The sequence below is a fragment of the Crocuta crocuta genome, unplaced genomic scaffold (genome assembly GCF_008692635.1).
Source record: "Crocuta crocuta isolate KB4526 unplaced genomic scaffold, BGI_CrCroc_1.0 scaffold1428, whole genome shotgun sequence".
Lineage (NCBI taxonomy): Eukaryota > Metazoa > Chordata > Mammalia > Carnivora > Hyaenidae > Crocuta > Crocuta crocuta.
The window spans coordinates 89,160-99,142 of record NW_027532253.1 but is presented as its reverse complement, the minus strand read 5'-3'; the positions used below and the strand labels follow the sequence as shown (position 1 = coordinate 99,142).

At 45.6% G+C, this 9,983-nt stretch overlaps 1 non-coding gene and 1 pseudogene across 1 annotated transcript; one reads left to right on the top strand and one right to left on the bottom strand.

Annotated features, from left to right (window-relative positions):
- Positions 1–2,360: 2,360 nt before the first annotated feature.
- LOC144243369 (nuclear RNA export factor 5-like) overlaps positions 2,361–9,983 on the bottom strand; it is an 11,399-nt pseudogene continuing 3,776 nt past the window's right edge.
- On the top strand, positions 7,546–7,652 carry LOC144243372 (U6 spliceosomal RNA). Its single transcript, XR_013338641.1, has one exon. It is a non-coding gene; the product is annotated as a U6 spliceosomal RNA (small nuclear RNA).

The following is a 9,983-nucleotide window of genomic DNA, read 5'->3' as shown; positions in this document are numbered from 1 at the left end:
GACGTGACCAAGGTGGCATAGCTGGTGAGTGTTGGGGTCTGGAAGAGAACTCATATTCGGATTCCACAGCCCATGCTCTTACCACTAGGCTAGACTCTTGGGATATACCTGTTGGCTTTCCACAATATTGAGAAAACCCCAAGGACTACACAACCAAATTCCCACACCCCTGAACCAAGGCTGGGCTGGGAGTGCCACCCAAAACACACCACTCACCTGGAAGTGCTGGCAGGGGTAGCAGTGAAGGTCTGGGTGAAGATACAGATAAGCCTACGAAAAGTTTAATGTAATTTAATGTCACTTATATGTCAGTGACACTTGCTGGGGGGAGAGGTAAAAAAGGTCATGACCAGAACCCTGAGACTTTCTTTCCACTTCAACAACAAACAACAATACCCCTTAGAGTTGCACATGCTTGACACACTCACACAGCATTCCCCAGTCAGGGTCTTACCTGATACTCATGCAGAAGGGGACAACGGTTCCTGGCAATCGAGGTGTCAGGAATGGGAAGAGCAACAATAAGAAAGATCTGCTCTCAGTGACAGGAATGTTACTATGTGCAGACCCTGTGACAGCCACTTCACAAGTTCATTTGATTCAATTTTCACAGCTGCCCAAGAGATGGACATTATCGGACCCCTTCTGCAAATGAGGAAAATGAGAGGCTAAGTAATAGGCCCAAGTTTGAAAAGTAAGGTTGTGAGGTGAGAGCCATCACACCCCACGGCCTGTGTCCCTACCACCCTGGCACCCAAGGTAGGAATGAAGAACACGCAGGTGTTGGCTTCGGGGCCCACTAGGTGGGTGCTGGTTGAAGGTTTGTCACCTGTGTGAACTCAGTCTGAGCTGTGCATGGGGAGCGAGGCAGCCACAGGGACTGGCCACCATCTCCAGAAGGAGTAGAGGATCAAACCCCGGGTCATCATGAGGCTGAGGGTCTGTGGTCCCCTCTTATGATCACCGCCTTCCCTCCTGATGGCCCCAGTGCACCTGTGCCTGTCTCAGTCGGTTCCTTGCCTGAGGGATTATACCCATTGTCGGGCTACCCAGGGCTCCTCTGAAGGACCAGTCAGGATGATGTGACATGTGGGGGAGGGGGTTGGGGAAGGGGCAGTGCCTCTGAGAGGCCTGTCCTTCTGTCTCATCAAACACCTCTGGCCTCTGGCCTCTATTCTTGCCTCAGGAATCCCTCTGCTCCCTGGCAGTCTCCCACTTCTGGTCCCCTGACTCAGGGAACCCTGGTTTTTCTCAAGGAGGGCCCCCAGCTCCTGGCATTGGGTCAGAGGAATGGATGGCATTATGGCAGCCCCCAAGGACTTCAGCCCTAAGCATGGGCAGGAAAAGCCACCATGGCAGCCTGGAATTGGAGGAGGGGGACACATTTGGTTCAAGGAAAAGAGGGTCCCTCTCAGAACAAGGGAGGGAAGCATCATCTCAGCAGGGAGTAGGAGGGCCTGTCTCGGCACGAAGCCCTGGGCTTGAGGGCCCTTCTCAGTCCAAGGTACCAGCACCTGGCTCAAGGTCATCACTCTGGTTCTGGAGAGGAGACGTAGCCCTGCTTCCTGGAACACACTCATGGGAAGGCATGTGTCTTAGTCTGTTCAGGCTGCTATAACAAAATACTACCATGTTGGTATCTGATAAGTGACAGTAATTTCATGCTATCCATTCTGTAGGCTGGAAAGTGTAGATCAAGTCACCAGCATGGTTGGTTTCTTGCGCGGGCCCTCTTCCTGGCTCATACCTGGCGTCTTCTTGCTGTGTTCTCACATGGTACAAGGAGTTAGGGATCTCTCTGGAGCCTTTTACCTAACAGCGCTCATTCCATTCAGGAGGCTTGCGTCCTCATGACCTAAGCACCTCCCAAGAAACCACCTCCTGATACTACCATCTTTGGGTGTCAGGATTTCAACAAATGAATGCGGTGCGGTGGGGGACACAAACAATCAGAACATAGCAATATGTTAGAGAAAGCTGAGTGCAGAAAGGTAAGAAACAGACCCGAGAGCAGGCAAACAGTAAGCAGGTCACAGGAGGTAAAGGAGACCTCTAAGCACAGGTGGGAGACACAGAGAGAAGAGAAGGCAGGGATGTGGTCCTTCTTCTCATGGCTGCTGCCTCCTGCATATGAGCACTGCTGGGTAGCTCATGCTCCCAGGGGCAGAGGTCCCCAGGAAAGGTGTCTCGAATTCTTCTCTAGTCACAGCTCCCTCACCTTGTCCAACTCTGGGGCTGACTTCTGCTGAGAAATACAGGGAGGAAACTGTAAAAGAAGTCCCAGGGAAAGAGAGACACGTGGGCCCCTGCACCTCCAGCCCCCACCTTTCCACGCAGGTACCTTCTCTTGCCTCCTGTCATCACTGACGAGCACTACCGTCCACCATCAACCCCAACTTTGATCTGCCTCCCCTTCCCACCTCATTCTTGGAGAGGTTCAGGATCTTGACTGAGGTGGGGACCATCTGTGTAATGTCAGACTGGTCATCCAGCCCGCACGGTTTGTTGTTGCTCAAGTTCAAGGACAACAGCTTTTGGTGAGGAAGAGTTGGAGTGACAGTATCTAGGGCCACACTATGGGTTCCACCCTCTACCATAATAAACAGCACTGGGCATAAAGCCTCACATCAGGGAAACTCTCTTCTTCAGTGATCTGCAAGCTGGCAGCCATGCAGTTTCTTCGATTCAGGATTCTATCAATATCATGGCCCACCAAGTCTTCAGGAATCTGAGAGGAGGCAATGGGAGGGCTTAGAGGGGCCCAGGGCTAGTACCAACCCCTCCCCACATTACCATCCTTCAGTCTAGCTGCCAGGCAGGTCCCTGTGCCATCACCTGCCCTAGCACTACTGCTGCTGCTGTCGACCGTACCCAGGTCAAAGCGGAGCCCCTGGAGGTCAAGAGCTTTCTGGGAGACATCATAGTATTTGTTCATGGTCAGCTGCAGAGATGGATGGAGAGCGCCACTGTGTGGCCCTGATGGGGCTAGGGGAATCGGGGGCTGGAGGAGGAAGAGGTGGGTCTGGGTGTGAGTCCAAAATGGCCTTGAGTCTGCATTACCTTTAGCTGCTCCATTTCTTCTGGCTCCAACTCATACTGCACAAAGTAGGGTACAGCAGAAGGACTGACAAAGAGATATCTACAGAAAGGAGGAGTGGGATAAGCATCAGTAACTCTCTTCTAAAGAATACAACCAACCCCTGGCCTGTCCTCTTTCCCCAGGACTAGGTACAGGTAATGCCCTTGACACACACCTTCTGGTTCTACTTGTTACACATCTTAGAGCTGACACCCTTCAAAGCAGAGGCAGTGTCAGCATCCTGGACAAAGTTCTAGGCCTGTGTCTTCACGTAGTGGAACTACAGGCAGCAGAAGAAACAGAAAAAAAAAAAAGTGTTGGAGACCCAGCTCTCCCCCTTCCCTCTGTCCACTCCTCTGGCTTCACCATTCTCTTATGCATCAAAAGGGGTGAAGGGTACATTGCAATGGCTCAGAATTGAATTCAGTAGCCATGCATTGTCAGATTTTCTCCCACAGGGCATGTAGGGGGTAAAAGAGATGATAGGAGAAAACAGTGACAGCATGGAATTAAGACCAAAGAACAGATCCTTTTCCAAACATCATTTACTGAGCTTGAAAAGAAACTGCTAAAAAACAAAACAAAAAACCATTGACATAATTTCTTATTTTGTACAAAATATGGATTTCTTTATTTTTTAATGCTTTATTTATTTTTGAGAGAGAAAGAGAGAGCAAGCAAGCGGGGCAGGGCCAGAGAGACGGGGACAGAGGACCCAAAGCCGGCTCTGTGCTGACAACAGCAAGCCCAATGTAGGGCTTGAACTCACGAACCGTGAGACTATGACCTGAACTGAAGTTGGACTCTCAGTCGACATGAGCTACCCAGGTACTCCCCCCCCCCATATGGATTTATTGTAAATACCCTTTCTCTCCCTTCAAAGCTCTCCTCCAAATAAACGCTTAAGAGATTTGACGTGATCTTCTTTTTATAAATTTCCAGGAGATTCTACCTCGTGAAGATCCTGCTTGCCCCTCAGATAAAGTCTCCAGACACTCGACCTCCATCTCCTGCACTCACCTTCAGCCAAACTGAGGCATCCAGTGCAAAGTTGCTCTATCGCTCTGGGTATAGTTTTCACCTTTGCCTTTAGCAATCCTCTACTTTTATCCCTTTATATCACTTCTCTGAACCTGCCCTTAGATGGTCAAGGCTGATAACTCTAGCAAAAAAAAAAAAAAAAATTACAAATCCTACCTGTTCCCAGCAAAGTAATCTAGCATCTCTACACAAGACCATCTCAGCTGCCCCTGACCTGTCTCTCCTACACATTCTATGCGTTTTGCCAGGACTGTGATCTTGAACCCACTCCCATGGTTACAGCTTGCCAGTTCACCCTCATTTATCTCCCTGGAGTAATTCTCTCTTTCCATATGTCCACATTAGCATAGACAAAGCTTTGATAATGCCATTGGCCCCTCCTATGTTACGGTTCGTTGGCCTAGTGAGTGCTGTGGGGAAGTGGAGAGAAAGAAGAAGCCCATGACTTCTCAAAAAGATTTCTACACTTTTTCCCCACGGATACACAGACTACCATTAAGATTGCTCAACCATTAATTAAAGCCTACACTCTGTCATGTTGTAGGGGAAAAAAAAGATATAGTTAACTACAGGGTTACGTATTCTACTGGCTAGTATGAGTCAACCATGATGACTGATCACTTAACATTGTTAAAATAGAGACAAAAGTCACAAATTGGAGTCACTCGTGCTAAGCCCATGTCACCTAATTGCAGGTGATAACACCTAATACAGGTCACCTAATTGACTTAATACCTAACCTAATTGCGGTTTCAGCCTCTCTCAGGAATGTAATCTTAACTGGTCATTCTGGAATCTCCTGGTCACTACTAGTGAGGTAATATGCCTAAGAGACCCCTGCCATCCCTCAAAAGGAAGGTGACCTTGTCTGAAACAATCCACTATTCGGTAGTAACTTCCTTGTCCTGTTGCCTTCTGCCTACTAAAGTCTTCCATTTTGACCAGCTCTTAGGAACTTCTTTCTATTTGTTAGATGGGATGCTACTCAATTCATGGATTGTTGAATAAATCCAATAAGATCTTCAAAGTTTACTCACTTGAATTTATTTTTTAACACTATCTTATTTAGGGGTGCACATAAGCATCATCCATTGCTGCTTCTCCATCTTGTTCATGGATGCATGAAGGATGAATGCCAGAAATGCCACGTTTATATCAGCTTTCATACTTCCTTGGGAAACACCCAGGTATCTAGCTCCTCTTTGAAAGGAATTGTATCTACCAATGTACTCTGAAATCAGGAAGAACAGAATAAAAGCAACAAAGTTAAAGCAAAATCAAGGTAGAAAACACATCAATGGCCTGAATAACAGAGAAAAGTCCTGTGCTAACTTTTGTGGGTAATGGAGAAATACCATTGATTTGTTTCATCTAAGAAGAAATATAGCAACAGCATGCTTAAAAGTTTGGAAACCTCCACTGTGGATCTGATTCCTGAGAGATGAGAGGTAGGGAGCATCCTCAGCCCAGGAGAGAACAAGCACACGACGAAGGGTTAGGCAGAGGGTCCATCCTGAGCTCTTACTTCCTGTTCTGCCATTTCCAGGCTGGGTGACCTGGCACAAGTTAATTAATGTCTATAACCCCATCCTCCACCCTGAGTTCCAAGCCAATACTACCCTGACTGTGTGGTGCTATGTTTCAAGAGTCAAAGGCAAGTTCCCCACCTGGATGGAGAATTCTATAAACAAACAATTAGTCTGAAGAAATACTCAACATTTAGCCTGGTGAGACAAAATGATGGAGGATCCTGAAAGAGAAGGGGCAAGAGTTGAAGGTGTCATAGAAAATAATACCAATGCATGTTCAATTGGTCCCAGGAGAAAAAAAAAAAAAGGAAAGGGAACAATGCAGAAGATATATTTAAAGAAATGATGGTTGAGAAGTTCAAAAAAGTGACAAAGGACATCAAGTCGCAGATTCATGAAGCTCTGTGTTTGTCAAGCCTGGAAGCGTATGAGGAAAACCAAACGTAGGCCTTATTCATTATCTCATAAGAAAAGAAAGGAAAAGAAAATTAGAGCAGGTAAAAATAAATGTAAAGCAAATATTAGGATGGCATGTTGAAGCCAAATTATATCTGTTAATGTCATTACATGTAAACAGGTGACATATTCCAAATAGAAAGGCAAACATCAGGATAGATAAAAAGTCCATCAAAGGCACCTTAAAAAAGACATGTGTAAAGTTTCATGATTTAGAAAATTAAGGAAAATGGCAACTTAAACATTAACGAACAGAAATCTAGTATACCATAGTATTTGGGTATACTAGCATACCTATGTTAATTGGTCTTTTTGTCCCTCCTGATACAAAGTTCCTAATTCTATGTTAAGAATGATAAATATGTCTTTTGTTATGTTAGTGAGATGACTTTTGGAAAACACCTAAGGTTGGGGGCTGGTTTCCAGGAGAATCCACCATGGGAATAGAGGGTTAGAACTTTCAGTCCTACCTCCCTGACCTCTAGGGAGGGCAAGGGGCTGGAGACTGAGTCCAATCACCAACGGCCAATAATTTAATCCTGACCATGTAATGAAAGCCTCCATTAAACACCTCAAAGGGCTGGGTTCAGAGATTTCAGGTTGTTAAACCAGAATGCCTCCACGTGCCACTGTGTCATGCCCCAAGCCTCACGAAGACAGAAGACTCTGAGTTTGGGGCCTCACCCCATGTATCTCTTCATCTGGATGTTGATTCCTATTCTTTAATATCTTTTGTAATAAACCAGTGATCTAGTGAGTAAAGGAGTTTCCCGAGTTCTGTAAGCCACTCTAGCAAATTAATCGAACCCAAGGAAGGGGTTATGGGAACCTCTGACTTATAGCGTCAGTCAGAAGCTAAGATAACAACTTGGACTTGAGATTGGCATCCAAAGTAGAGGGAAGTCTTGTGGGACTTAACCCTTAACCTGTGGAATCTGATACCATCTCCAGGTACATAGGGTCAGAATTGAGTTAACTTGGGGCGCCTGGGTGGCTCAGTCGGTTGAGCGTCCGACTTCGGCTCAGGTCATGATCTCACGATTCGTGGGTTCGAGCCCCGCGTGGGGCTCTGTGCTGACAGCTAGCTCAGAGCCTGGAACCTGTTTTGGGTTCTGTGTCTCCCTCTCTCTCTCTGACCCTCCCCTGCTCCCGCTGCCTCTCTCTCTCTCAGAAATAAATAAAAAACATTAAAAAAAAAGAATTGAGTTAACTTATAGGACACCCAGCTTGTGTAGGAGACTTGCCTGAATGTGTTGGGGGGAACCCACACACTGGAATTGGGTACAAGATATTAAAAGTTAAAACTGGCAGAAGTAAATGGAAAAATGTACAAGCCCACTATCACAACTGAAAATTTTAACACATCTCACTGAGTGACAGCTAAAACAGAGAAATGAAAATTCAGGTAGATGAATTAGATTTAAACAATATTGGTAACAAGTGCTTGCTTCAGCAGCACACGTACTAAAATTGAAATGATGCAGAGAATATTAGCATGGCCCCCGAACAAGGATGACACTCAAATTTGTGAAGCATTCTGTATTTTTTTTTAAATGTCGTTAACCAATTTATTTACTTAACTGACAAGGAACATTGCAGAATAAGTCACAAGCTGGGCCATAAAGGAAGCCTTGGGAAATTTCCATGAACATAATGCTATCTAGCCAGAGTTGTTGGTGTTGAGATTCAATGGTAACGTTGGGTTCTCTGCCCCTCTCTTACCTTTCCATGAATCCCAAGAACATTAATCTCCAACAAACCCCTGGTTCCAAATGACCCTCTCCACATACCAAACCCTGGACCTGAGAGGACCACATGACTCTGGTCTTTCTCCTCAACTAAATATCTTAAAATGTACCCGAGATTTGCTTTAATCAGGTGTGGTGAGATGACAGGCATGGAGATAATGTCCTTGAAAGAAGAGTTTATTACCTACAACTCCCAAGAGGAAGGGACATACCATAACACTCAGGGCCACATGAGGAAGCACCTGGGTTGGTCAGGTCGCAGAGAGAATGAGGGGAAAAACATAAACCAAAGTCTTTATTCTGGTTTTATGGGAAGGAATGGGAGAGGCAGGATCAGTATGCTGAGTAAAGCTTTGGATTGAAAAGTCAGAATAGTTTTGGTGGGCTCTGAGTGATAGGGGTGACCCCTAGTTGTCCAGTGTCTGGACGTGGGGTGATTTAGGGCAAGAAGAATATTGGCCTGGGGCGTGAGAGTTTGATAAATGAGGTGGTTGGAGGTGTGGGTTCTGGATTGGCTGGTTTGCACATCAAAACCATGCTCTTGGGCAAATTGATTGCTAGGTCGAGGAATTAGCTCACCCTAGGAGACGCAGACCCTCACCAGGTTCACAAGGCACTTATGGTGTCAAACCATCAGAAAATACAGTTAATAGAAAACATGATGAATACACCGAGGGTAAGATTTCACGTCACTCATAACCATAGCCATCAGAGGAGAGGTTTTCCATGTAAAACTAGGATAGGTGGGTCATGGTCCATTGAGGTCATGTCCTCGGAAGAAAAGAAAACACTCAGCCTGGGAGCTTGCCACCTCCCATCTAAAGGGGGATTGCTGGGTGTCCTGTTGCATGGAGTTGAAGAGGAGGCCCAGAACCTTCCTGGCTTTTGAGGTCCTGAGACTGAGGACCAGCACTGACCAACCACCCATGGAGTGACCTGCAGGCAGTGACCCATCACCAGTGTACTCACAGGGTGCTCATGAGGGTCTGTACCTAGAGGTTTGGAGAAGATGCAGGAGGGTTCCTGAGGAAGGCAAGAGCAGAGCCCAAACCACTCTTGTCAGGGCCACACAAACAAGATAGAGTCCTGAGAGCAAAGCCCGTCCCCAGGGGCATAAATAAGAGATCCCTGGCAGCCAGAAACACACACACACACACACACACACACACACACACACACACCTTCCAGTTCTTAACTCCCCTCTGAGTTTTGTGACCAGCCTAATGGCCCAGGAGCTATTTCCAACTGCTCCACTCTTGCATAGGAGGCCAACTAGAGTCCAGGAGGCCTGAGACCGAGGTATGTGTAGCTGCAAATATAGGAGATTCCGTGGCCTACTGTATAGCATAATGTTCCTTCAATGTTCCTCAAGAGAGGACTCTGGCCACCTAGTCACCAGCTCCTTGCCTTTGCTGACATTTCTGAGTCTTAGGTATAGGAGTTTCTCTGGGGCCATTCAGATACTTCAGAGAAATGAAGACTGCAACTGAGCTCCATGAGATAAGATGACACTGCCATGCATAGCTGCAATTAACTCTTTCTGCAATAGTTTGACCCTTGAGCAACACAAGGTTGAGCTGCACAGGTCTATTTATAAGCAAGTTTGTTTGTTTGTCTTTACAGTACATTACTATAAATGTATTTTCTCTTCTTATGATTTTCTTCATAACATTTTCTTTTCTCTACTTTACTTTCTTTTAAGAATACAGTATATAGGGGCACCTGGGTGGCTCAGTCGTTAAGTGTCTGACTCTTCTGACTCTTGATTTCGGTTCAGGTCATGATCTCACAGTTCATGCGATTGAGCCCCATTTGAGTTCTGTCGTGACAGCACAGAGCCTATTTGGGATTCTCTCCCTCCCTCTTTCCTTCCCCTCCCCAGTGCACTCAGTCTCTCTCTTTCTCTCTACCTCTCTCTCTCTCTCTCTCTCTCTCAAAATAAATAAATATGTTTAAAATACAGTATATAATCAAAATAAATAAATATTAAAAAACAGTATATGATATATATATATAACAGTATATGATATATATATATAACATATATATATAACATATATATATAAAACATATATATATATATATATAAACATATATAAAACATATATATATATGTTTTGATCAACTATT